Below are 26259 nucleotides of genomic sequence, written 5' to 3'. Positions count from 1 at the left end.
CAAAATTAGCAAAAACAATGAGTGTTTTAAGCAAAATGCCGAAGTGAATTGAGGCAGAAAAAGAGGTCACTCTCAAAGAAATAATGTCCTTGCACCAATCTGATCTTGAGGTCTTGGAATCCTCAAATGAAAGATGTCAAAGCAAGCACACCAATCTCAAAGGCAACCACCACAAAACCAATGAAACAATAAAGACAAACAAGAAAAGGTATAAGCAAAGAAAGGTAATGGCAAAAGGAATACTATATGTAAGACAAACTCAAAGATTAAAGAATGAAAGACAAGCAAGAAAATAAAGAACTCAATGAGGAAAGAAGGCACACCAAAAGAGTCCTAGAGAAAAGTACCAGAGTAGATTTAAAAAACAAAAACAGAACTACAAGAAAACAATGTTGTATGCAAACTGTGCTATGTTTAAAGATTTAACTGGAACGATTGAAAGCGAACTGGAATGTGAAAAATTAACCACACAAACTTCAATGTCTCAACTCAATAATGGGAGTGGAACGAACTAAAAACAGTAAGCCAATTGAGAGAAATAAATTTTTCAAAATTGCTGCCCAATTACCGTCTTTTTTCGGCAGTAATGTACACTTTTCGTATTTTATTTATCATTTTTTGTGTACTTGGAATTTTTTTGTACTTCTTTTTGCTATGCTTTTGTAACACTTTGAAGAATGTAAATCCAAATTTTCACAATTTTCCAGTGAGCCAGTTAATTGCAGTAAATTAAAAAACAGTAGCACGTCTGTAAGAAAACAGAGGAATCTATTTAGGAATGAAAAACAGTATGATGAACTAGCAAAGACATAATGGAAATTGTGTAAAGGAACTTGTATAGAACTAGAATACAAGCATGAACTCAAATCTAAAAATGAAAATGCACAAAGGATCAAGCAATAAACTCAAAACAGAAAGTAAACCAAAGCAAGAAACAGTCAAAGCAATAAAAGTACTACAAGAAGTAATGACAATTATGGAATAACATGACTAAGACAAAACTTGACATGATTACAAAATTAAAAGACATATCACAAGATGTAACAACAAGTGAAAGGAAGCTTAAGGTCAGCTCTAGGAAGGAGAATGCCTTTCCAAAAGAGCAACCATACTCATATGAATAATGAGTGCCATAAACCTTTTCACAAACACTTGGTGTAACAAAAGAAAAAACAACAAAAAAACTCAATTAATGCCTAAAACAGAAACTTAAATTGCAAGAAATTAAAAGAGCTCTTGAAATAAAGTCCACACAACTCAACAATTAAACAAGAATGAACCTAAGACTCATGATACCACATGATTTGATTCCAATAGCCACATAGAGAAAGGTTCTTGACCTTCTTAGGAATCAACTTGAGTTGGACAATAGTTAGGCACTTTTTCTTAGAATTGGATCATTGTTCTAACTCAAGAACTCTCCAAAAACTAGCACAAATTCCAAACTCATATGGAAGTTCCAATTATAGTCAAATTGAACCGAACAAAATGGAACAAAAGATAAGCAAACTGAAATAGAAGTGCTGGAAATTAAAATGCACCGAACCAAAACAGAAAAGAATAAGAACGATTGCTTTGAAAATGAAAGATAACCAAACCAAAACTCAAGAACACAAGCTAAACATGAACAATTGAAAGAGTACGATCCCGCTGTTGACCGAACGTTGGAACTGCCTCGTCAAAGGATCGACGTGTGCACCGCTTCGAACCTCCGTCCTTCTTCAAGATCCACCTCAAGAACCTGCAAAAGAACAGAGCGGCGCCGCTGCGCCGATCGCACTCCAACGCCCAAGTCGGTGACCGAACCACCAAATGCGAGAGCAAGAACACTCAAGAAATCTCAAGGAACCGTGCAATGTTCTCTCTCACGGTAAGCTCTAGAACTCGCAAGCTTAAAGAGTATAATCGAACGTGCGTACCTCGAAAGTTCGTTGAGAACTCTTATATACTTGGTCACTTTCTCTCTCCCCGCGATTCTGAGACCTGGACACGTGGCTCGCATCCGGTCGTACACGTGCCATCATCCGGAGCCTCCTTGACTTGGGCGGCGCCGACTCTCTTTTTGGCTAAGTTATTTATGCATGGTACGCCGGTGCATAGCTAACTTGGGAGCGCGATCTCTCTTGGAATTGGCGAGTTAGGGTGCTCTCGTACACCTTCCCCGTGGTCTCGCCGGCCGCCTTCATAATCTGCACCACCTTCATCTCGGCGATGTGCTTGCTGCGGCGATCTCCAATCATTTGGTCGCCTAAGTTTACATCCGGCGACTTCATCTTTAACCGGTGATCGCCGGTTCGGTATCTTGGAGATCGGAACACGCCAACTTAATAACCGGCGACTTCACGAGCCCCCGACTTCCTCCTCTTCGCCAACCCGACACCTTGTCAACACGCCCACACCGTAGCTTCGTGCCACGTCATCACTTCCGACTACCGGGACGGTACACAAGCCCCCCGGTCTTAAGCGAAGACTTGTCCGGCGAAAAGGCGAAAGAGTCACGTCAACACCGACCTACGTGGCACCGACGCGAATTCCAAGCGGTTGTACTTCTCGCTTCTCGACGCTCCACCAAACCCTCACCCATCGCTCGACACGTGGCTTCATCAACGGTTACCTTCGATTACCGTTTGCGCTTCCCAAACCCATTTCGAAAAACCCTTAAACCCATTTTCACTCCACTATTCCATCACTTTTCTTCGTATTCGCAAACGCTCTAACTTCCTTCGCAAAAAAGCTCTCGGCGTTCTCCAATATTCGAATCACCCGGCATCCTTCATCGTCTTCCGATCATCAAAAGGTACCTCCTTTCCTTCTTCTCGCTAGTTTTCTGCACTTTAACCGATTCGCATCATCCTGTATGCTGGTGCATACGTTGTGGGTTGTTTTTGCGATTTTTCCTTCTTCGTAACTTAAGGCTCGTCAACGTCACAACGAACCTACGTTCGTTCGTTTTTTCACCTTTCTTCCATGATCGAGTCGGCCTCTGTGACCCACGATCATTTTCCTTTTCTTCTTCCTTTGCGGTTGCAACAATGACTCGCTCAAAGATCACCCCAAATCCTCCTCCTTCATCACGAAACCCCTCTTCACAAGCACACGACCCACCGTGAGTACGTGGCGCTTCGTCTTCTCGGGCGAGAGGCTGCCGCACCTTCCCGCCCCAACTGGCCCGGGCTACTCCGCCCGTCACCGGAGGAGCCTCCGTCCCCCACCGGACTTCAAAAACTATACCCCGGGCCAACTCAACCCTGTTGGGGAAACATCTTCTGTGAACACTGCCGGGGCAGTTCGCGATTGACGAAGGGGGATGAGCCTCACCAATCATTCCACAAGGAGCACGACGAGAAGATGACGGTGCTACCTTGCCCCACGCTGCCCGGTTGTGCGACGACAAGGCAAACACCGGTGGAGCCTTCTCTTTCATCTACAAACCCTATTCAAGAAGGTGAAACTCGGTTTCCCTTCACCCGCTTTGAGAGGGAGCTTCTCACGAGCTCAACATCGCCGCCGCCCGGCTTCATCAACGGTGGGGCGTTCGTGCGAGCGTTCCAAGTGATGTGCGACCATGCGGGGTTGCCGGCATCGTAGATGTATTTTTATTTCTCTTCGAAGCCAAGCACCCGGGAGACCGCTGTGGGTAAGCTTGAATGGGATTCTTGGGAGATCAATCCTCTCCATCTTCCAGCAATCTTATAAAGACTGGAAGGGCAAATTTGTCCAGATACGCCCCAACGAGAAAGACGCGTCGCTGCGACGGTTTCCCCTTGTATTGGGTAAACAAGGGGAACAAAGAGTCCAAAAGCGCTTGGGAGACCCGAAGTCCCGATAGCATGGGCGCTTTGGACGGAGATCTCTTTTTTTACGGAAGAGTGTGGCGGACGCCAACATCACCTTCCTCACCACCACACTTATACGCTTCGAGTTCTTCGAGGACCAACTCGAAATTCGAATAGGTTAGAACGCTTAAGCTCTTGTTTTAATACTTACTTCGTTGATCGTTTCGGCGTCTTGTGCGTTGTGCGCAAGACTTTGGTTTTATTTTTCTGCACCTTCTATACGCTTTGCTGTTGCATACGCCTTATGCATTTATCTTCTCTCTGAACTAACCCATGCATTTTTGCTCTATGCAGATAACATGTTGGGCCGGGCAAGCTTGCTGAATTAAGGGCGCTTGCCGAATCCACGGGTTGGCAACGGGTTCCCAAACGGTGCCAAATTCGTGGTGGAGATCGCTGCGCCGCACGGGGCCGATCGCCACCCGAGCCCAACTCCTTCCGATGTCCAACCCGCCGCTCAACGCAAGAAACTTGTCCTCAAAAGACCCAAGAGGAAAACTCCCGGGTAGTCCACGAGGAGGAGGAAGGAAGACGACGAGGCCACGAAGATCGCCTTGTTACGAAGAGGAAGAGGGTGGCACCTTCTTCACCATCCGCACCACCCCCTCTTCCCGGCATCAACACCGCCATCCACGCCGCCCTCCTCCATCATTGCCACCTCCATCGGCTCCGCTTCACCGGTCCAAGCCATTCCATTGGCATCCGCGCCACCTGCGGTTAAGGCCCCCGAGCCAAACTTCATGGAGGACCCCCGAGCGCCTCCACACCTTGTGCAATAGTTAGAGGGGGTCCTCCTTCAAATGCCTCGGCCCGCGGGCGTTGCTCCAATCGGGGATGAGGTTGCCCATGCCTCTCCAATTCGATTACCGAATCCCCGACGTCGCCACCACGCCCGCGCGCTGCGAAGAACCAACTAAAGAAGGTGGCGACGAAAACCAACGAGCCCACCCGGCGCCTCTACAAGCGGCAAACCTCCCCTCTTGAGGTCACGAGGATGTGGGAGCCTTTATCCGCCAAGCTGAAGACGATAGCGAAGACATCCCCGCCATCATAACTAGAGCTGTGGAGAGCTCCACCGGGAAGCTCCGGGACGACCTCTTCAACCTTAGAGCGAGAACAACACCATGAGGGTTGAGGTGGAGAAGTTGTCCTTCAATCGACGCTCGCGGAGATTGAACACTCCCGAGTAGAAGATGCGATGAGCACCAAGCTCCGGTTGGCGCGCAAGGAGGCCACCGATCTTCGCCACAAGGTGCGGCTTCGGCTCAAGAGAAGATTGAGCTGGAAAGCAAGATTGTGCCTTATCGCGTTAAGGTGGCCGACCTAGAAGCCTTGATAAAAGCGACGTCGCCAAGGTGAAGAAAGCGGAGCGAGGTCCGCCGATCGGGAGATCTTCCTTGGTAAGGTGGAGAAGGCGAGGGATGACGCCATGGGCGAGCTTGCCGAGGCCAACAAAGAGAAGGGGAAGATCACCGCTGAATTGGGCCAAGTGCAAGCGAGAATCCAAGAAGGTTGGCGAAGACCTTCTCCAGGCTCAAGAAAACAACGAAAAACTTAAGAAGCAAGTTGAAGAGCTGGAGCGAGCGAAATAAGGGGCTGAAGGAACAAGCGAAGGACTCCGAAACAGATTGAAGAACTTAATATGAGTTCTGCCCCAATTCTGGCTGCTGGATTCGCGGCTGCACGGGAACGGTTGCATGCTTGTTCCCCGATCCGGATCTCCGCATGGTGTCCTTAAACAACGAGGTGGTGGATGGGAAGGTGGTTCCCGTCGAAGACCGATCAATTTCCCCTCATCCACCACCTTTATGCTTTTTCTTTGTATGCAATTGTAAAAACTCCATACTTTCCGTATACGTGTTTTTGAACTGATACTTATTTCAACGAAATTGCCTTTGTATTTCTTCCTGTAACTTCTTTGCTGCTTCAACTTCCCTTGCGCAATTTACTTGAGAGGAATGACTTAGCTGTTTCGAACCATTTCAACTTCGAATAATGATCACATTAACGACTCGTAATCTTAAGGCAATTAACCTTAGCGCGAAATCACTCTTCAAGCAACGAACCTTAACTCAACCCCGGCTTAAAACATTTCTTCACCCGATCTGCTTCATCAAAACGGGTCTTTAACTTTCTCGCCACTTGTTTGAACTTTTCCTGGTCGCCAAAGACTCCTGGCGATATCGGCTCCTTTCGGCTTCATGCCTTGGCCATTGTTCTTTTATGCGGGGGTAGAGGCGCCTTTCGGATCCTTCTCTACCTTCCGAACTTCGGAACAAAAGGCCGGGTGGCTAGGCGTTCTCTTCGAACCTATCTTAGCCACCTTCCAAACTTCGTCCACCCTTAACACCGTACCGAACTCGTTCGAGACGAGAAGGATTTTACCTTGCACGAACTCGCTCATCGCGAAGAAGGTCTTTTACTTGCCTCTACACATTCCCGGGGTTGCATCTTCTCGCCCCGAAACACCGAGGACTTTTCACCGGTGCCTCTACATTGCCCTAGGGGTTACATCTCCTCGCCCCCGAAACACCGAGGACTTTTTGCTCTTCCTCGCACACTCGCTCGACGGCGAGGAGGTCTTTAACTCGCCTCGGGACGCGCGAGGGCGTTGAGGTCTTTTAGCTGGTGCCTCCGATCGCCGAAAGACGATGAGGACTTAAAACTTTTAGAAAACATGCAATATATCTTTAACTTGCCTTAAGCCACATACAAGTGACAAGGTCTTTCTTCAAAACTTTCGAAAACAACAGGCACACAATCTAAAACAACTTGTACTTCGAAAACTTCTCTTTATTGGGTTGCCTCATTAAAAACCCTCCTTAGGGAAAAAAGAGTGCCCCTTCAAACTGTTTTAACAGAGACATTGTAATATAACTTTGTGTTTTTCTTTACTTACAAGGCTTCTTAACCGTAATACAACTTCAGGTGCGTGGCGTTCCAAGTGCGAGGAATCGCCCCTCCTTCCAATGTCTCTAATCGGTAGGCGCCGTTCCCGAGCGCTCCGGCTATTCCGAACGGCCCGTCCACTTGGGCGACGGTTATTCTCCATCTCGTACCGGTGGGCTTTCCTCATCACCGGGTCGCCTTCTTTAAACTGTCTTGGCATCACCTTCGAGTTGTATCTTCATTCAATCCTTCTCTTCACCGCTTCACCTTCAATCTCGCCTCTTCCCGACCTCATCCGGTAGATCCGAGTTCGGCCTTCTCTCTTCATTCGAGTCTTCCTCTACAAAATTCTGGAATCTCGGCGAGCTCTCCTCGGATCTCTACGGAATCATTGCATCACACCCATAGACCAAGCTGAACGGGGTCTCATGGGTTCCCGCTTGCTCGGTGGTGTGGTACGCCCGGACTATACGGGGTACCTCCCGAGCCCGGCTTCCTTTGGCTTTCTCTAGCCTTCTCTTCGGACCTCTCGGCAACACTCGATTAGGCGACTCCACCACGGCCATTCGTGCGAGGGTGCTCGACGGATGCAAACACTTGTTGAATTCCCACCCCTTCGCACGGCTTCTTCAACAAGTGGCTTGCAACCGAGTCCCATTGTCGACACCGGGCGCTTGGGCACACCAAACCGGCACACAATATTCTTCCACACGAAACCTTCGATCTTGTGTGCGGTGATGCGGGCCACGGCTTTGCTTCGATCCACTTGGTGAAATACTCAATCGCCACCACCAAGTACTTCATCGCCCGATCGCCGGCGGGATGGTCCCGGATGTCGATTCCCCAAGTATGAAACGGCCGGGGCTGTAGATCGACTTCAACTCCTCGGGAGGTGCCTTGTGCCAATCGGCGTGCTATTGGCATTGTTTGCAACATTGGGCATACTTCTTGCGTCTTCTCTCATCGATGGCCGGTAGTAACCCACGGAGAGTCCTTGCGGCGAGCTCGACCCCCCCGACGTGGCTTCCGCATATGCCTTCGTGGAGCTCGCCATGATTCTCGTGCATTTCTCGCCATGTACGCACTCCCGGGAGTGGGTGAGTGAACCCAAACCTGCAGTCGCCATCAATCAATGTGTACTTGCTAGAATTTTTCTTTACCTTCCTAGCCTCTCGTCGGATCCGGTGGGAGAAGGCCATCCGCTGGCATCGCTTGTATTGTTATCCGGGTGTCCGGCTCATGGATAGCGCGGACCTGCGTCATGTTCACCTTCTCTCCTCGACATGCTCTAATTCTCGGCGATCTCAAAGTTTCTTGCGTCGGGGACTTATGACTTCTCGCTGCTTTCTCCGTCGACTTGCTTATCGAAGGACCGGGTGATCTGCTACAAATGCCCTCGCGTCTTCGGAGTTTCTTGAATCACCGTCCTCTCGCCTACCCCCCGCACTGGGCGGCGAGCTTAGCTAGCAAGTCGGCTCGGCACGTGCTCTCCGGGTACATGCACTACTTCAAAGGAGGCAAAGGAACTCTTCAATTCCTGCACATACTCCAAATAGGCCGCCATTTGTGGATCTTTAGCACGGAACTCGCTTTGTTACTTGCCCCGTGACTAGCGGCGAGTCACTCTTAGCCATTAGCACCACGGCTCCCATCTCTTTGGCCAGAAAATCCCGGCGATCGGCGCCTCATAATACGCTTGATTGTTACGGCTTTGAAGGTAAATCTCAAAGATTGTTCGATCGGCACGCCGTTGGGTCCTTCCAAAATGGCTCCGGCACCGCTACTGCTAGTTCGACGATCCATCCACCGAGAGTACCCAATGGAAGTCGTCCTTCAACTCGTGTCGCCTCGGATGAGAGCTCGACCACGAAATCTGCAAAGATTTGTCCCTTGATCGGGCCTCGGGGCTCATACTTAATATCAAACTCGACAATTCTACGCCCACTTCACCATCCTTCCCGCAACGTCGAGCTTCTTCAAGACCTTCGGATGGGCAGGTCACTCATCACCGGTATGGTGAAACTATGGAAATAGTGGCGCAACCTCCTCGCCGAAAATACCACGGCGGCGCGGCCTTTTCCGGGGCACGATATCTCGTTTCGGGGCCCGCAACACCTTACTAACAAAATAAATAGGCTTCGAGCACGATCTTGATCCCGAGCGAGCACCGCACTCACCGCCCTCTCGATTACTGACAAAATACAACCCGAGAGGGGTTCCCACCGACGGTTTGCACAAGACCGTGGGCTCGCCATATTCCTTCGACTTGACAAAGGCTTCCTCGCACTCCTTCGTCCAAACAAACTTGTTATTGCGCCTCAAGCACGAAAATAGGGATGGCCCTTTTCTCCGCTAGGCCGACACGAAGCGAGACGGCGCCATCCGACGTTAGCCGTTGAACTTCCTTCACCGTAGCCGGGGCTCCTCATCGCCAAGATGGCGGCACACTTATCGGGGTTGGCCTCTATGCCTCTTTCAATTAAGAGAAAACCCAAAAACTTTCCAGCCTCCACGCCGAAAATGCATTTCTCGGGATTAAGCTTTAACCCGAACTTGGCGATCGTCGTGAACAATTCTTCCAAGTCGCAACGTGCTTGCTCTTTTACGGCGAGGTCACGACCATGTCATCGACGTACGCTTGCACGTTCCTTCCCGGCATTGGTGCAAGTACTCGATCCTTCAACCTCGTACGTGGCCCCCGCGTTCTTCGGCCAAACGGCATCACCTTGTAGCGGTAGCACGATCTCTCCGTCATGAAGGCTGTCTTCTCTTCATCCATGGGATGCATCTTGATACGATTATACCCCGAGAAGGCATCCGGGAAGCTCAACAACTTACACCCTGCGGCACTATCTACCGGGCGTCTATGCTTGGTAAAGGATATGAATCCTTCGGGCAAGCCTTGTTCGGTCGGTGAAATCGACGCACATGCGCCATTTCCCGTTACTCTTTTTCACCACGACATTTGCCGCCATTCGGGGTACTAGACTTCCCCGATGTGGCCTGCAGCGAGGAGTTTCGTGTTTCGTCCCCGATCGCCCGCCTCCTCTCCTCGTTGAACTTTCTTCTTCTTTGTCGCGGTGGTCTCACCAAGTTGTCCATCGCGGATGATGGCACAAGAAGTCGGGATCGATCCGGGCATGTCCGAAGAGGACCATGCAAACGCGTCCGGATGCCGCTCGATCACCTTGGCGATGCGGTCCTGGAGCTCAACCTCCGGGGATCTTCCCGGCTTGAAGATCTTTCCCCGATTTCTCTCTCGAGCCCCTTGCTCGACGGGTTTTGTGGTTTCTGCGGCGATCACCGCCACGGCGATTCCCGGCTCTCGCTTCCTCGGGGCGATTCCTTGCCTCTTCCTCCTCCCGGACCAGCGTTCCCCTCCCCCGGCTCGGCGTCCGGCATCTCCACGTCCCTTCCGGCGATCTCTTCGTTACCGTCGATCCGGGCTTCACACCGGGCGGGGTGGTTGTTACGTAACTCACCGATCTCTTGTTTTTCGGACTATTCTCATAGCACTTCTTCGCTTCCTTCGATCGGACTTGATGGTGATAACCACCCCTCCATGGACGGCAACTTCACCTTCATGTGCCGGGTCGATGGTATGGCACCTATCCGTTGAGCGTGGGTCTTCCCAACAGGATGTTGTTGTATCGAAGGAGCGTTTACAACGAGGTATTTGATTTTTCCGTTCTTGAACCCGCCACATCGTAAACGTTGTCCTTAATTCTATGTACCCCCGACCTCCACTTGGTCACCGGCGAACCCATACAAACACCCTCCATAGGGCCTCGGTGGTCAAGGGCGGCTCTGCTGCGTGAAAGTCGGCGAGAACATCACGTCGCCGAGCTTCCTTGGTCCACCAGTACCTGTGGACCTTTCTTCCCGCCGTTATCAACGAAATTACTATGGGATCGTTGTCATGAGGCACAACATCCGGAGATCTTGCTTGGTGAACGTAATATCCACTTCGGCGAGTGGTCTTCAAACATATCCACCGTCATCACGGACCTTGCGTACTTCTTCCTCTGTGATGCGGTGCATCCACCTCCGAGAAACCCCGCAATGGTGTGGATTTCTCCGTGCGTAGGCATCTCGTGCTGCGGCGTCGCACCTGGCCGGTTGGGAGCTCGACGCACCCCCGTCCTTCTGTCCAGCAAATAGTCATTTAGGAACCCGCTCTTTACCGGATCGTCGAGCCGGTATCCTAATGCTAAGCACGAGTCCACCGTATGGCCAAAGCCCGGGTGAAACTCACACCGGGCGTCGGCTTTGGTCCCGGCACCTTGTCGCCTACCTTTTCGGCGCCTTCAACCTAGCGGATATATTGGGAATGGCGATCGGATTCGCCAACCCCATGACAAACTTGTGCTTAGGCGGGCGATTGTATTCCGGCGTGCGGGTTGCGCGTCCTTGGCCCCTGCCCTTGTTCTTCCTTGGATCATAAGGATGGCGAGTCCTCTCGATCCCTTCCGCCCGCCTGTCTCCGGCACCCTCGTGGCCGGATCCCGGTGCGGGCGCGTGGCCTAGTAGGGGCCACGCTTCCCTTCTCGGCAACTTCGCTCTTGTCGGCGATGTGGGCCACCGCAAGTCGCCTAACCTCGGCAAACGTGGCGGGGTGTGCCCGATCAACGCCTCGCATAATGGTCCCGGCAGCACGCCTTTCTTAAATGCATAGACTAGCATTTCTTCATCTTTGGCGGCGATCGACCATGCGCCCCAAAGCGATTTAGGTAGTCCCCGAGGGACTCTCCCGATCGCCTTATATCAAACAGGTCGTAAGACACCCAGGCGGTGCCTTATTCACGATGTACTTGCTCGACGAAAATCTTCGAGAACTGCTGGAAACCGGTTATGTGATCGTTAGGCGGGCTCACAAACCATTCCATCGCCGTTCCTGGAGCATGCTCATAAACATCTTGCAATACACGGCGTCGATCCCCCGACGGTATCATGCGTATGGAACGTGGTGAGATGAGCCTCGGGATCCTCCACGCCGGTGAAAACAGCCTTAACGGGAACCACGCTCGTAGGAATAGGCGTGTCGATGTCGCCCGATCGAAAGGCATAGGAAAAACACGAGGTGGCGATGACGGCGCGACCTCTTCGGCAACGAACGCCCTTGCTCTCCGAAGAGCTTGACGCGGCTCCTCCGTCACCTTGCCGAGCTCATCATTCCCGGCCCGAGAGGCGGCCGTGTCCTCATGCATTCTCGTACGTTCTATGCGCGAGGCTTCCACGGTGCACACGCGAGCGCATAATCTCTACCATCGCGCCATGGTCGGCGGCGGCGCCTTCGGCAGCGACGGGCGCAACCGGACTTGAACGATTGCTTCTCATTTTTCTCATGAAACTTGGCGAATCACGGAATGTAGCGAACAACACTTACTTCGGCTACGATCGATTCGGCGATCAATCGGAAAAACTGCGCGAAACTCGCAAGAAACTCAAGAACACCGCGAACCTCCAAAGAAACCCGCAACTCCACCAGCAACCACCGCTTCTCCCACGGATAACCAAACGAGCGAAGGAACTCAAATTCCACCGAACAAATCGCGCGTAAACAGCGGAAAACCTCACGCCTCACGAAAATCCAAACGAACGGTGGAAAACGCGAAATCACCGAACAAATCTTAAGCGAACAGGCGAACTACGGTTGCACCGGCACACAACCACACGGAAAATCACGAAAACCTCCAAGAACTCACGCGTGGATGGGAACAGGTTTTACACGGTCCCACGGTGGGCGCCCGATGATCCTGCTGTTGACCGAACGTTGGAACCTACCTCGTCAAAGGATCGACGTGTGCACCGCTTCGAACCTCCGTCCTTCTTCAAGATCCACCTCAAGAACCCGCAAAGAACAGAGCGGCGCCGCTGCGGCCGATCGCACTCCAACGCCCAAGTCGGTGACCGAACCACCAAATACTAAGAGCAAGAACACTCAAGAAATCTCAAGGAACCGTGCAATGTTCTCTCTCACGAAGGCTCTACAGAACTCGCAAGCGTAAAGAGTATAATCGAACGTGCGTACCTCGGAAAGTTCGTTGAGAACTCTTATATACCCGGTCACTTTCTCTCTGGCGATTCTGAGACTGGACACGTGGCTCGCATCCGGTCGTACACGTGCCATCATCCAGGCTTCCTTGACTTGGGCGTTGCTTCGACTCTCTTTTTGGCTAAGTTATTTATGCATGGTACGCCGGTGCATAGCTAACTTGGGAGCGCGATCTCTCTTGGAATTGGCGAGTTAGGGTGCTCTCGTACACCTTCCCCGTGGTCTCGTCGGCCGCCTTCATAATCTGCACCACCTTCATCTCCGGCGATGTGCTTGCTGCGGCGATCTCCAATCATTTGGTCGCCCGAGTTTACATCTGGCGACTTCATCTTTAACCCGATGATTGCCGGTTCGGTATGCTTGGAGATCGGAACACGCCAACTTAATAGCGGCTTCACGAGCCCCCGACTTCCTCCTCTTCCGCCAACTGGCACCTTGTCAACACGCCCACACCGTAGCTTCGTGCCACGTCATCACTTCCGACTACCCGGGACGGTACAAGTACGAAGGAAGGAGAAGAGAAAAGCTTATGGAGATGGAAGAGAAGGTGAGTGATCACGCCACTAGAAGGATGGTTGCTCCTAGATGAGTGTCTCTGCCGCCAGGACACCATGGATCCTTCAAGATAAGACTAGAGAAGAAGGCTCAAAAGCTCTCCAATGCTCACTCAAAAATTGAGTATAGTTTCTTTCTCTAATTTCAATTCTGAAAAATACAAGGGCTGCACCTTAATTTATAGCCTAAGGTGCTGAAATGTAAGCTACACAAATTCAAAAAACTCCCTCCTAAAAGCTTCTAGAATTGGCGCCTAAAACAATGCATGAGGAAGGTGTGATCCCTTCTCTCACTTTGGCACCTCCTTATTTACTCCTACACCTATCTACTAACACCCCCCCTAAAACTCCTAACTAAAGACTAAAAGATGCTTTAACAATAGAGGTTTCTAATGTTTCCCTCTAAGCACCTTCAACAATATTCTTTATTATTTAATACTTGGCTTTGCCCTTCATGAGATGAACTTGGGCTTTGGCCTTCTTGGGCTTGGGCTTGGGCTTTGGGCCTCATCTTTTGCAAAGAATAATAAGAAGAACTTTAAATGTGAGGGTGAATGATCTTGTCCTTCATTATTAAAAGCCTTCTTTATTTGATTCGCATCATAACCACACCTCCTAAAACTATACAAGAGTATTTCAAAGCTTGGCCTTGCCCTCATGGGATGGACTTGGGCTCTTTGGGCTTTGGCCTTCTTGGGCTTGGGCTTGGGCTTTGGGCCTCATCTTTTGCAAAGAATAATAAGAAGAACTTTAAATGTGAGGGTGAATGATCTTGTCCTTCATTATTAAAAGCCTTCTTTATTTGATTCGCATCATAGCCACACCTCCTAAAACTATACAAGAGTATTTCAAAGCTTGGCCTTGCCCTCATGGGATGGACTTGGGCTCTTTGGGCTTTGTCCTTCTTGGGCTTGGGCTTGGGCTTTGGGCTTGGGCCTCATCTTTATTTTATGTCTTCTTTTAATTTTGAGAAGACTAGAAGGAAGAACTTCAAATGTGAGGGTGGATGTCCTCTTCCTCCATTAATAAAAGCCTCCTTTATTTGATTCTCATCACTAGTGGTAACTAAGCGATACTCTATAAAAGGGGCTTAAGGTCCCAAGTGAAGGTACGCAATTCTGAATACACTTTTTGAATACGAGACTAGTTGTTTCTTATTCTTTGTTAAGCCCTTACTAAACTCTTAATTATGAAACTTTTGGAACTAGAAAATTGATAAAGCAAAAGGATACAAAATTCCACAAAGTAGAAAACAATTTTTCAATCAAGTTGAATGCATAAATGTGAAAAATGAAATTCTAAACCAAATGATAAACAAGATGTCTTTGGAAAAAATTTCTTTCTTGTTTTTGTTTTGTTAACAACAATACCTTGCTGTTTTGAAATTTTTTACTGTTTTGGAATTTAAAATGGTACTGTTTTGGTAATATGAAAAGAGCTTGCTGTTTTGGCTCATTTTTAATCCAAATTGCATCATGCAAAGGGTCAAGAACATTCAATTTTCCACAAAAAAAACATTTGGTGGATTCAAAAACAAATATTTAATTGATTTGTAAAGCTCACAATTAAAAGTAAGAAAGAAGAATCAAAGTAATAACACCTAGAACACTAAAGAACATATGACACAAAGTAAAAAGCAAGATCAAAGAAAAGGCACAACAAGGAACATATTCAAAACGAAAAATGCAATGAATATAACAAGGCTAAAAAAAAATTCTGCAATGAAATTAAAGGTGCTGGAAAATTAAGAGCAAGAATGTAATGACAAGAAAGTAAAGGTACTTGAATGTAAATTGCTTGAATTAAAGTGCCAAATCAACTAAAAAAGATGAAAAAAACCATAGCTCATGATACTACATGATGTGAATTGATTTTAGGTTGATTCATTAGATGACACTTTTTAGAATTAGGATCAAGATTCTTGAGCAATTAAGAAAAATCAAGAACACATAACAAAGACAATGAACCGATTGAATCTATGTTACAACTCAATTAAACCGAATAGAAACACATTCTAAACTAAATGAACCGATTAAAAACATCAAACAAACAAATTCAAATGATTGAAATCTAGAAACAACAACATTCTACCGATTAAAATCAAGAACAAATGAACAAGACATGTTTTAGAATTTGATATGGAATGGAAATGGAAGAAGAAGATGAAAGTTCATAAAACTTATGTGGTTGAAGCAAGGGAAGAGGAACACGCCACTTGGAAGGTGAATAGACTCCAAGATGAGTGAAAGTTGTCGTCACTTGAGAGCTCCCAAAGACTCACAAGATAAGACTAGGAAAAGGAGAACATGATGAGAATCAAATAAAGGAGGCTTTTATTAATGAAGGGAGAGGTCATTCACCTACACATTTGAAGTTCTTCCTTCTAGTCTTTTCAAAATTAAAAAGAAGACATAAAATAAATAGAGGATCAAGCCATAAAGGCAAAGAAGTCTACAAGCTTTCAAGAATAGGCTTCATTTAAATATCTCTCTTTATAGTTTCTTTTATAAATTTGTAAATAATATAGAATGTTTAAATACATAGTTTTTAGGAAAGGTGCTTAGAGGGAAACCTTAGATACCTCTTTTGTAAAAGCATCTTTAGGCATTAGTTTAGAATTTTCTAGAAGGTGACTCTTCATGCTTCACTTTAGGTGCTAGAAGTGAGTAGCATGCAAGGGAATTTTGGTTAGCTTGTTTTGTAAGCTTCATGACCAGCCCTTGCTCCTATAAAAGGAGGGCTTAGGTCCTTCATAATGCAGATTTGGAATTTGTAGTAAAAAAACTCTCCCAATTTGGTGATTGAGTGAGTGAGATTTGATTTCTCCTCTTCCTAGTCTCATCTTGAGAGCCTTGGTTCCCTCAAGTGGCGGCAATTCACACTTATCTTGGAGCAATCACACATCAAGTGGCGTGTTCATCAATCAAGTTCTTCATCCACATAAGTTTCCTCTCTTCTCCATTTAGTTCTTCCATTTCTATGTCCATATGAACTCTAAAACAAGTGTAGTTTCTTTTATTCGGTTCATCTTCCTTTTCTTGCACTTTTGTTCGGTTCTTTTCAATTTCTTACTGTTTTAATTCAGTTTAGTAGCTCCTTTTCATGTTATGTTCGGTTCAATTGCTTTCTTTAGAGTTTCAATCGGTTCATTTACTTTTCCTCTCATTTTAATCGGTTCAATTTGACAATAATTGGAACTTCCATATGAGTTTGTGTTTTGGCACTAGTTTTGGTGAGTTCTTGTTCATAGAACCTTGATCCAATTCTATGATAAAGTGCCTATCTCATAACCAACTCAAGATGATTCCTAAGAATGTCAAGAATCATTCTAATTGTGCTAGGGGAATCACATCGAACAAGTCTCACAAATTCTCACTCAATTTGAGAAGAGTAACTTTACTTCAATTTCAATGTGTCTTTACAAGGGCCAAGCACCTCTATATAGTATAGAGGGTCGGTCATTCAAAAGGCAAAAGTGGGAAGAAGCAAATGAAAAGGCATTTTGAAATGCCGCCCCAAACAAGTCACATACTCTATGGAAAGTGTGACTTTTCGTTAGAATATACGGCCTTAAACAAGAGGGGGTGAATTGTTTATAAGAGATTTTCAAAAGCTTTTGAAGGTTTAATGAAACTCAATGAAGAAATCCAAAAGAGGAACCAAGTTAGCCAAGAACACAATTTGTTTTAAAGTGAAACACGGAAAAACAACCGATTGTTTCTTCGATTCAATCGGTTGTTTATACCAATAAAAATTTAAACAACTTAAAAACAAATTTAAAAGAGATTAGAGAAAGAGGAATTCACACAGGCAATTTATACTGGTTCACTCTTACAACAAGAGCTACATCCAGTTCCCGAAACCACTGGGTAATCCACTAAGCAATCAAAACCAGATTACAAACACCACACACCAAAGTAGTGACCTTGAACCCCTCAAGAAGCACACTACCTTTGGCAAACCACACAAAGAGTGTTGATCTTGAACACCTCAAGAACACAAAACACTCTTTACAATACAACAACAGAAATATAGAAGATTGAGAAAAAGATTACACTGATCAAAGTACAATTGAAAAGAATACAATTGCAATCCTATTTCACTCTCACATGAAAATCTAAAGATTGATGTGAATCTTGAAAACTTGAGATCAAATTTATCAAAATGAATTTCTCAAAATTGTTTCTTACTCTTCATAAACATATAACAAACTATATATACTTCCAAAGATTGGTTAAAACATTTAATGAAGGAGCGTATTCGGTTAGAAATCATTTAAGACAGATTCACCATTCAAAAGCTGAATTCTTAGGATTTTCAAAGAAACAATCGGTAGAAAACCCAAAACAACCGATTGATTTGGTTTGATAGTTAAGTCAACCAAGTCAAACAACTTTCAACCTTTTTAAAAAACTCTAAGAGCAAAACACCGATTGATTCGAAAAAACAACGGGTTGTTTTTCACTTAGTTGGAAAAACATCTATTTTAAAAAAGGTTTCAATTTACATCAGTTTTAGATTCAACAAAAGAGTGGATTACATTTTAATCTACCCAGATCCCACCCACACATAGCAGCAACACCAACCTTTCATCAAACACCTTGGATTTAGATTCTTCAAAACTCTTGATCACTCTTGATCAACAATCTCCCCCTATTTGATGAAGACAAATCCCTGGTTGCTTCTATTGGTCTTGTTTGAATCGAAATAGCACCTACAAAAAACAAACTATGGAATCCCGAGCATCTCTAATAGCAGGTTATGATGATACATCAACTAGTTTTCTACATAACCACAATAGTAGAAAATCCAGCCACAAACAGTGCCAAAACTATCAAAACTGCAGCACCAAATCAAACCAGCATATACACCGAGAAATTAAAACATACATAAATCGAATTATAGCGAGTTTTAAGACAACATATAAACCATATTCTCCCTATTTGTCTTCACAAATAGAATTAGGAAGAGATAAAACAGAAGAGTTCAAAATAAAATCAATACTAGCATAGAAATTTGATAAAAGTTGGCTTCAATCTTCTTTCCCATACTGCAACTCAAAAAGTTGGTTTTCAACGGCTTCAATTTGTTCATCAAGGTTCTTTGATTTTCAACACAAAAGTCATGACGATTTCTTTGATTTTCAGCAAAAGCTGTCCAACCTATAAACCATAAATCTCTTAAAAGGGGACATTGAGAGAATTCTATTTCCTTGGTTTCCAGCACTTGTTCCGGCACCTTTGTCGGCAACGGTTGATCTTCATCTTGAGCATCAACATCGGCACCTTCAACAACATCTTGTTCTTCTTCATCATGTTCAGCATGTGCACCACTTGAGGAACCACCTTGTTCTCCATCCTTGCTTACCCATCTTCCACCAATCTTGGTAAAACCCATCTTGCTTAGTGAACCATTGTTCACTTCATGTGTTAATTTCACCAATTCAGATGTTTCTTCCTCGAGATCTACTTTAAAATAGTTTAAGAATTTTGAAATGAAGATAGCATAAGGATAATGGTAGTCATTTAACCTCATTTATTTCTGCATGTGTTCCTTGATGATATGGATCCAATTGATCTTGACTTTGTTCATACTACGGTATATGCAGACAAGATCTTCCTCGGTAGAACAGTGATTGCTCCTTCTTGGTGTTAGAATCCAAGTTACAATGAGAGCCATTAACCTTTCATTCAGCTTCAACCCTCCAACTGAATAAGTTCTCACTTGTGCTTGAGGATTCTTCAAACAACTTCTATAATACTGAATCTTGTTGAAATCTTCCACCACACCAATGTTCCCTTTGTTGATTCTCGGCCAAAGCATACTTCAATTTAGTTACTGCAATCCATACCTCATGAGTAATCTCCATATCCACACCTTTGACATGAGAAACAAGGTTGTTGTCAACAAACTTCAAGTTGGTGTAGAAACCTGCATAAGATCAGGATAAATGTTCCCCTTCATCTCCAAGAATCGCTTCAACAGTTGTTCCTTGAGAAGATTTCGTACATCATCCAACTTTTGACTTTTTAGCTAGCGAGAAAGAGATAACTTTTGGGTTGTTTATCACTTTTCTACTTGTTTCAAAGCGATATTTTTCAATCAACTCATTGTCTCCCGAAAACCATCCTTCAAGACGCCCTCATGTTCTTATAGCCCTGGTTTTGATCCTTTTCTATGATGGAGGAGTGGAATCCATGGTAATAGTAATAGAAAAAATGGAAACAGAGACAAATTTGAGATGCGGGGAAGAGATGTGCCAATGGGTTGTTTTTGTGTAGAAAAACAACTACATAGGGTTTTATAGCAGCACGAAACCCTCTTTGATCCTTTGGTTGTAGTGGGTTTCGATCTTCAAGAGAGGAATCTGGTCCAAGCTTGCACAAGAAAAACATCGGCCCCACAGAAAAACACATGGTCGGCACATGTAGATTTGACTAGTCATAAAGGCACTTGAATTTCCAAGATATGGAATATATTCCTTTTATGACAAGAAGTAACCTCCTCTTGAACCAAATCAGACCCATATGACTGCTTATTGACTCATAATTCCTTTAAGATTGAAATCTGTAAAAGATAGAATGCATAAAGAAATTAAATCAATTTTATGCAATGTTGTCAAAGGAGAAACAATCGGTTGTTTCGAGAAAACAATCGGTTGTTTTTCTATAACAGCAACTAATTAGAATTTTTAAAAGAATAGAAGAATCAAAATGTAATTGCTCCACATATATCACAATTAGATGAAGATTTAACACAAATAAAGAAAAGAAAAACTGAAACAAAGAAAGCCTTATCCTTTTGTCATAGAGTCCCTTCAATGAGTCATTGTCCATGATCAAGAAAACTTCTTTTGGCTTTTAAGAAGACTTAAGCTGGTACAAAATACTTAATTCAATTTCAGACATAATCTTATCCTACCAAATGCTTGATCGATGACTCAAGAGTCCATGCTTCTCTTAGTATTCCTACAACACAACAAATTCAAGCAACAAGATTTGGTCCCCTTACAAAAGTGGGTCCTTTTGTTTTAAATTTATCACTTGGGAACTTGAGAATCTTTGGGAATCCATCTCATGATACCTTTAAGAACATAATATTTCCTAATTTTACAGAATCTAACAAAGTGACCTCTATTCATGCAATAAAAACATGTAACAACCGGTTGTTTTGATTTTTGAATCGGTTGTTTTTCCGACACTTTTGAAAAAGGCTTTGAAATCCCATTTTTCTTGCTTTGAGGATTAAACCCCAAACCAGATTTTCCAAATACACATTTTTGGGATGACAAGATAGTTTCAAAGTTAGATTTACATTTTGAAAGTTTATCCGCAATTTTAATAAGATAATGGACTTTATTTTCAAGAATTTCACAATTTTCACAAGATTTTGAGTGACACAAGCAGAAGAATTCTTGTAATGCAATTCAAGATTCTCAAGATCAGTTTTGAATTTTCCAATTCTTCTTCAAGTGTCTTGACTCTATTTTCAAGCCGTTGTTAAACCCTTTCAACCGGTTGTTCAAGAGAGCCAATTGGTTAGCTTCCTTATGAGTTTCTTTAAAAGCTTGAAGCAATTGACTATAGTTTTCAGCATTTAAAGAGGCACAAGAACTAAATCACAAGAGGATCATGCATGGTATGGTGTGTATGGTACATTCGGGTACGGCACAAACAAGTGTTCCCTAGAGGCGCTAACGCCCGTTAGGGTTAGGGTTTCCAGGGAAAGAGCGCATGCATGGCACGTGAATACTTAGGCACCCACTCACGATGACGCTGCCGTGACTGGTACATGAGTAGGTACCCTAGTGGCTATGTTGTTAGAAAGATTGCACTCCAAAAGAGGCAAGTCTTATGCCGCGGCTGCGCTAAGCTTGTGCAACGCGTCACGGGATGTCTCACCAATGAACCCTAATTCTACTTGAGGAAAGAACCTTGAGGGATAGGGAAGTTGACCTAATACAACCTATATAAAGGGTGGTAAAAAACTTAGAAAAAGTACGTCGTTTCTAAGGCGAGAGGCTTTTACATACATTACTATTTATTTAGCCCTTACGACTTGAGCGTCGGAGTGCAAATGGCCATAAGGGCGCCCTTTGTCTCTGCGGGTAAAGCGTTCGTCAACTAAGAGAAGTGTGAGAAAAAGGAGACGGGCGGGGCTGAAAGTTGTCGTTAGAGTGAACCGGCAACCAAGTCAATGGGTGAGAACATTTGGCGCCCACCGTGGGGCCCGATAAAACTAGGTCCCATTCACAACCGTGTTAAGAGCCACCTAGCAACATGAGGAGCACGAGGAAAGGATCTGTTGCGCCCGCGCGAAACAACGTCACCATGCAACAACTCATGGAGACCATGCGTGCCCTTCGGGAGGCGGTAGCGGCGTCCAAAGTCGACTTGGATCGTTTCGGGTTAACTTAGCGACATCGCAAGCGAACAACAAAGAGTTGCGCAAAACCAATGAGGAGTTGCGCAGAATCTGCAGAATGTGGGAGAAGGTACGGTGGATGAGCAAGCCCCACCCATGCTAGTTAAGGCTCGTCCCATGCCGTTCTCTCGGGCGAGCATGGACACTATGATACCAGCCACGTTCTGGGCTCGTAGGTCACCTTCACAGGTGTAGAGGACCCAAAGGCCCACATCATAGCTTTTCACACCTAGATGATGCTTTCGGGAGGCTCGACGCCATGCACCGTAAGTTATTCATGAGTACCCCGTCGGCATAGCGTTGGACTGGTTCGTCGGTCTTCTGCGACGAACACATTACCTCGTTCGATCAATTCTCAATGTTCTTCGAGAGAACAATACATTGTCAATTGAGCTCCCCTCCGATCTCTTACGATCTCTTTGATGTAAAGCATGTTAGATTTGTTGGCTACAACAAGTGGGGGGCTGAATTGTTTTCAAACTATTTTCACAAATACTTGGCTTAGAACAAAACTTTTTCAATCAACTCAAAAAGAAATTCAAAAAGCTAATCAAATTACCAAACGAAACATTAGCAAAATTTTAATCGATTAAAATAGGGATTTAACTCGTTGTTTATGACGAAAAAATACAAACGAGATATAGAGAGAAGGGATAGAGAGAATTACACACAGAGATTATATTGGTTCACTCTATCACGGAGCTACATCTAGTCCTCGTTAAACCCCGAGTTTTCACTATGCAACCAATCACAGATTACACAAACACCACACACAAATAGGTGACTTTGAATCCTACAAAGCCTACTCACCCTCCTTGCACACAACAACCACCTCAAGCGGACTCAAACCGACTTTACAGATTTCACACAGTTATATAGAATGTTATATGAACAATTACAAGAACTTGAACAGGATTAGAAAACACCTGGTAAAACACAATACACCAGCACCCTATTGATCAGTTCTTTGAACCACGGAAAGCACAAAGCAATCTTGCTAAAACTTGGTGAAAAAGCTTTTCACAAACAGTTTTGGTAATCTCTCAAATCAGTCTCAAATCGAGTCTCAAAAGTTTCTATTTCATCAATCTCTAAACGTTTGAATCAAAAACATATTTATAATACTCGAAATGCTAACGTTGAAGCAAATCGAAATAACCAAATCAGTTAAAAACAGATTTTCAAAAAGTTGTTACAAGGACATACATTTAATCGGTTAAAACCCACGATTTAACCGGTTGAATGCTCTTGTCGATTATAAAACAGTTTCAAAACCTTTTTGCCGGCTAAGTTACAAACAACCGATTATTTTGAAACTTTAATTAGTTGTTTTTCCCTTTGCATGGAAAAACACTTTAATCTTTAAAACTGATTGAAATGAGCTTTGTCCGAGATTCAAAACTAATCTTTACAAAGATTCTAAACCGCAAACCAAAACCTAAAACATCACACGACTTCGGGCTTCATGAGGATTTGGCACATCAAAGCTTCCCATCTTCAACAATCTCCCCCTATTTGATGGAGACAAATCCCCGAGATGCTTTTAGGAATGTTCTTTGTTTAGAATCAAAACCTACAAACACCGAACAAACACAAAATAGACTAGTCCAAACAGATATGCACTATATATCATATTTCAAAATAAGCAAAACCATATAAGAACAAACGGTTATAATACGAGAGATAACCGGTTGAAGTTGTAAACAAACCGAATAAAATAGCGAAACATTACAGCTCTCGGCAACCCTTCTCCACTCTTCTCCCTATTTGTCTCATCAAATAGACAAAACAAAATAGAATATAACTAGGATAAAGCATGCATATCAAGAATTCCCAATTCATTTCGTAAAGAGTAGAACCTATCATTGGATAAAAGCTTGGTGAAGATATCAACCGGTTGTCTTTCTGTGGAAACGAACTTGATCTCACGGTCTCCATTGGCTATATGATCACGAATGAAATGGTGTCTTATTTCAATGTGCTTGGTCCTCGAGTGTTGAATATGATTCTTTGTCAATTTAATGACAATTGTATTGTCATATAGAAGAGGAACTTTACTCATCTTTACTCCAAAATCCCGAAGTTGTTGTTTGATCCATAGAATCGCGCACATTAGCTACCAGGTGCTATATATTCGGCTTCGGGAGTGGATAAGGCTACACATGCTTGTTTCTTACTATGAAATGAGGCTTGAACCAAGCAAGTGGCATATTACACTTGTACTCTTTCTATCTAATTTGCAACCTGAAAAATCCGAATCGAATAACGTACTAAATGTATAGGAGAAAGAGAGGGATACCATAAGCCCATGGATATTGAGCCTTTCGGATATTTCGGGATCCTCTTTGCGGCTTTGAGATGTGATTCCTTGGGGCAAGACTGAAATCTAGCACATAGACACACAACAAACATAATGTTTGGTCTTCTTGCGATTAGATAAAGAAGTGAACCTATTAAACCCCGTACATGGTTTGATTAACCTCTCGGTCCAGGCTTCATCGGCTAAGTAGCAATTAGTTGACATTGGAGTTCTTTGCTACTTTGCAAGCTTGCATCTCGAACTTCTTAAGGATTTCTTTGCAATACTTTGATTGGCATATGAATATTCCTTCTTTGGAATGCTTAACTTGTAGGCCGAGAAAGAATGAGAATTAGACGATCCAAATACAATATCATCTACATATATTTGTACCAAAATAATATCAGTTCTAGCCTTCTTAATAAACAAAATCTTATCTACTTTACCTCTTTCATACTCGTGAGATAAAAGACAAAGACTTAGCCTTTCATACCATTGACATGGAGCTTGTTTGAGGCCATACAAAGCCTTCTTGAGCTTGTATACACACTCGGATGTTTGTGATCTTCAAAGCCGGGTGGTTGTGAGACATATATCTTCTCATTCACGATCCCATTGAGAAATGCACTCTTCACATCCATACGAAACAATTTAAAACCACTCATACAAGCAAAAGCTAATAACAATCTTACTTGCTTCCAACCTTGCAACAGGTGTGAAGGTTTCATCATAATCGATGCCTTCGACTTGATCGTATCCTTTGGCCACTAGTCTCGCTTTGTTTCTTGTAATGATGCCCGAGTCATCGATTTGTTTCGAAAACCCACTTGGTACCTATCACATTCTTTTGATTGGTTCAAGAAACAAGAGTCCAGAGACTTCATTCCTTACAACTGATTTAACTCTTCTTGCATATGTTGTCCGAATTCATCCTTTAAAGCTTCACACACCGATTGTGGTTCAATCTTTGAAACAAATGCAGAGTGATTGCGAACTCGCCTCATGCCTTCTTGTTGAAACTCCTCTGTGGATTTGACCTATGATGTTGTCAATGGACAGATCCTTAGGAACCTTCCGGTCCTTTGGCGGATCTTCTTGCTGCATATTTTCAATCGGTTGAATTTTTGTGTTCTTTGTCAAAATTCTTTAAAAAAATGTTTTGATCATCCTCCTCTGTATTGATCTTAGCTGCAACTTGTTCACAATTGCTAGTCTCATAAAAAATAACACGAATGGATTCTTCAACGGTCATAAGCATTTTATTGAAGACTCTATAAGCATGGTTATTAAGAGAGTAACCCGAAAGATGCTAGATTGTATGGCTTTAAACTAGAGGGGGTGAATGGTTTAAATAGGGTTTTCACAAACTTTTTAGGATAGAATGAAATTCTCGCAAGAATCCAGATTTAGGAATTCAGTTGCCAAGAACAAAGCTCAAAATAGAAAAGCAACGAGAAAAACAATCGGTTGTTTATACCGAAATATAACAATACCGAAATTAAAGAGTTTAAGGAAGAGAGAATTGCACAAACAATTTATACGGTTCACTCTTAATCTAAGTGCTACATCTAGTTTCCCGAAATCAGGGAATCCACTAGGTAATCAAATCCAGATTACATACACACACCACCAAAGAAGTGACCTTGATCCCCCAAGACACACACTTCCTTTGGCTCAAGACATACACCACCAAGAATGGTGATCTTGACAACCTCAAGAGCACACAACCCTTCTTGGCTTTACAACACCAGAATGTACACAAATCTCATAACGAATTACACTTTACGGAATGAACTGAAATCAATACAGAGTAATCCTATTCCACTTCTCTCTTGAATAACCAAAGCTCAAGTTTAAAACTCAAAATGCTTCAAAACTCTTGGAAAAACTCAAATCTGTTTTTCGTCTTCTTGTTTGTTGTAAAACATTAACAAACTATTTATTGTATTCCAATCTTGGTCAAAGCATTTAAAGCGGGAGTGTATTCAGGTTATGATATCAATTAAAGCTCTTATAACAAACAAAATTGTTTTTCAGTTAGGATTCCAAACAAACAATTGGTTGTTTGGGTTTGACAGACAAGTCAACTATCCAAAATAGTTTTCAAACTTTTTCAAAAACACCTAAGTATAAAACAATTGGTTGTTTCGACAAAACAACAGGTTGTTTTTCACTTAGTTTGAAAAACACTTTTGATCCTGC

Source organism: Phaseolus vulgaris, chromosome 7 (assembly GCF_051622355.1).
Source record: "Phaseolus vulgaris cultivar YP4 chromosome 7, ASM5162235v1, whole genome shotgun sequence".
Taxonomy (NCBI): domain Eukaryota; kingdom Viridiplantae; phylum Streptophyta; class Magnoliopsida; order Fabales; family Fabaceae; genus Phaseolus; species Phaseolus vulgaris.
The sequence above is the reverse complement of the archived record's forward strand: the minus strand, read 5'-3'. Positions refer to the sequence as shown.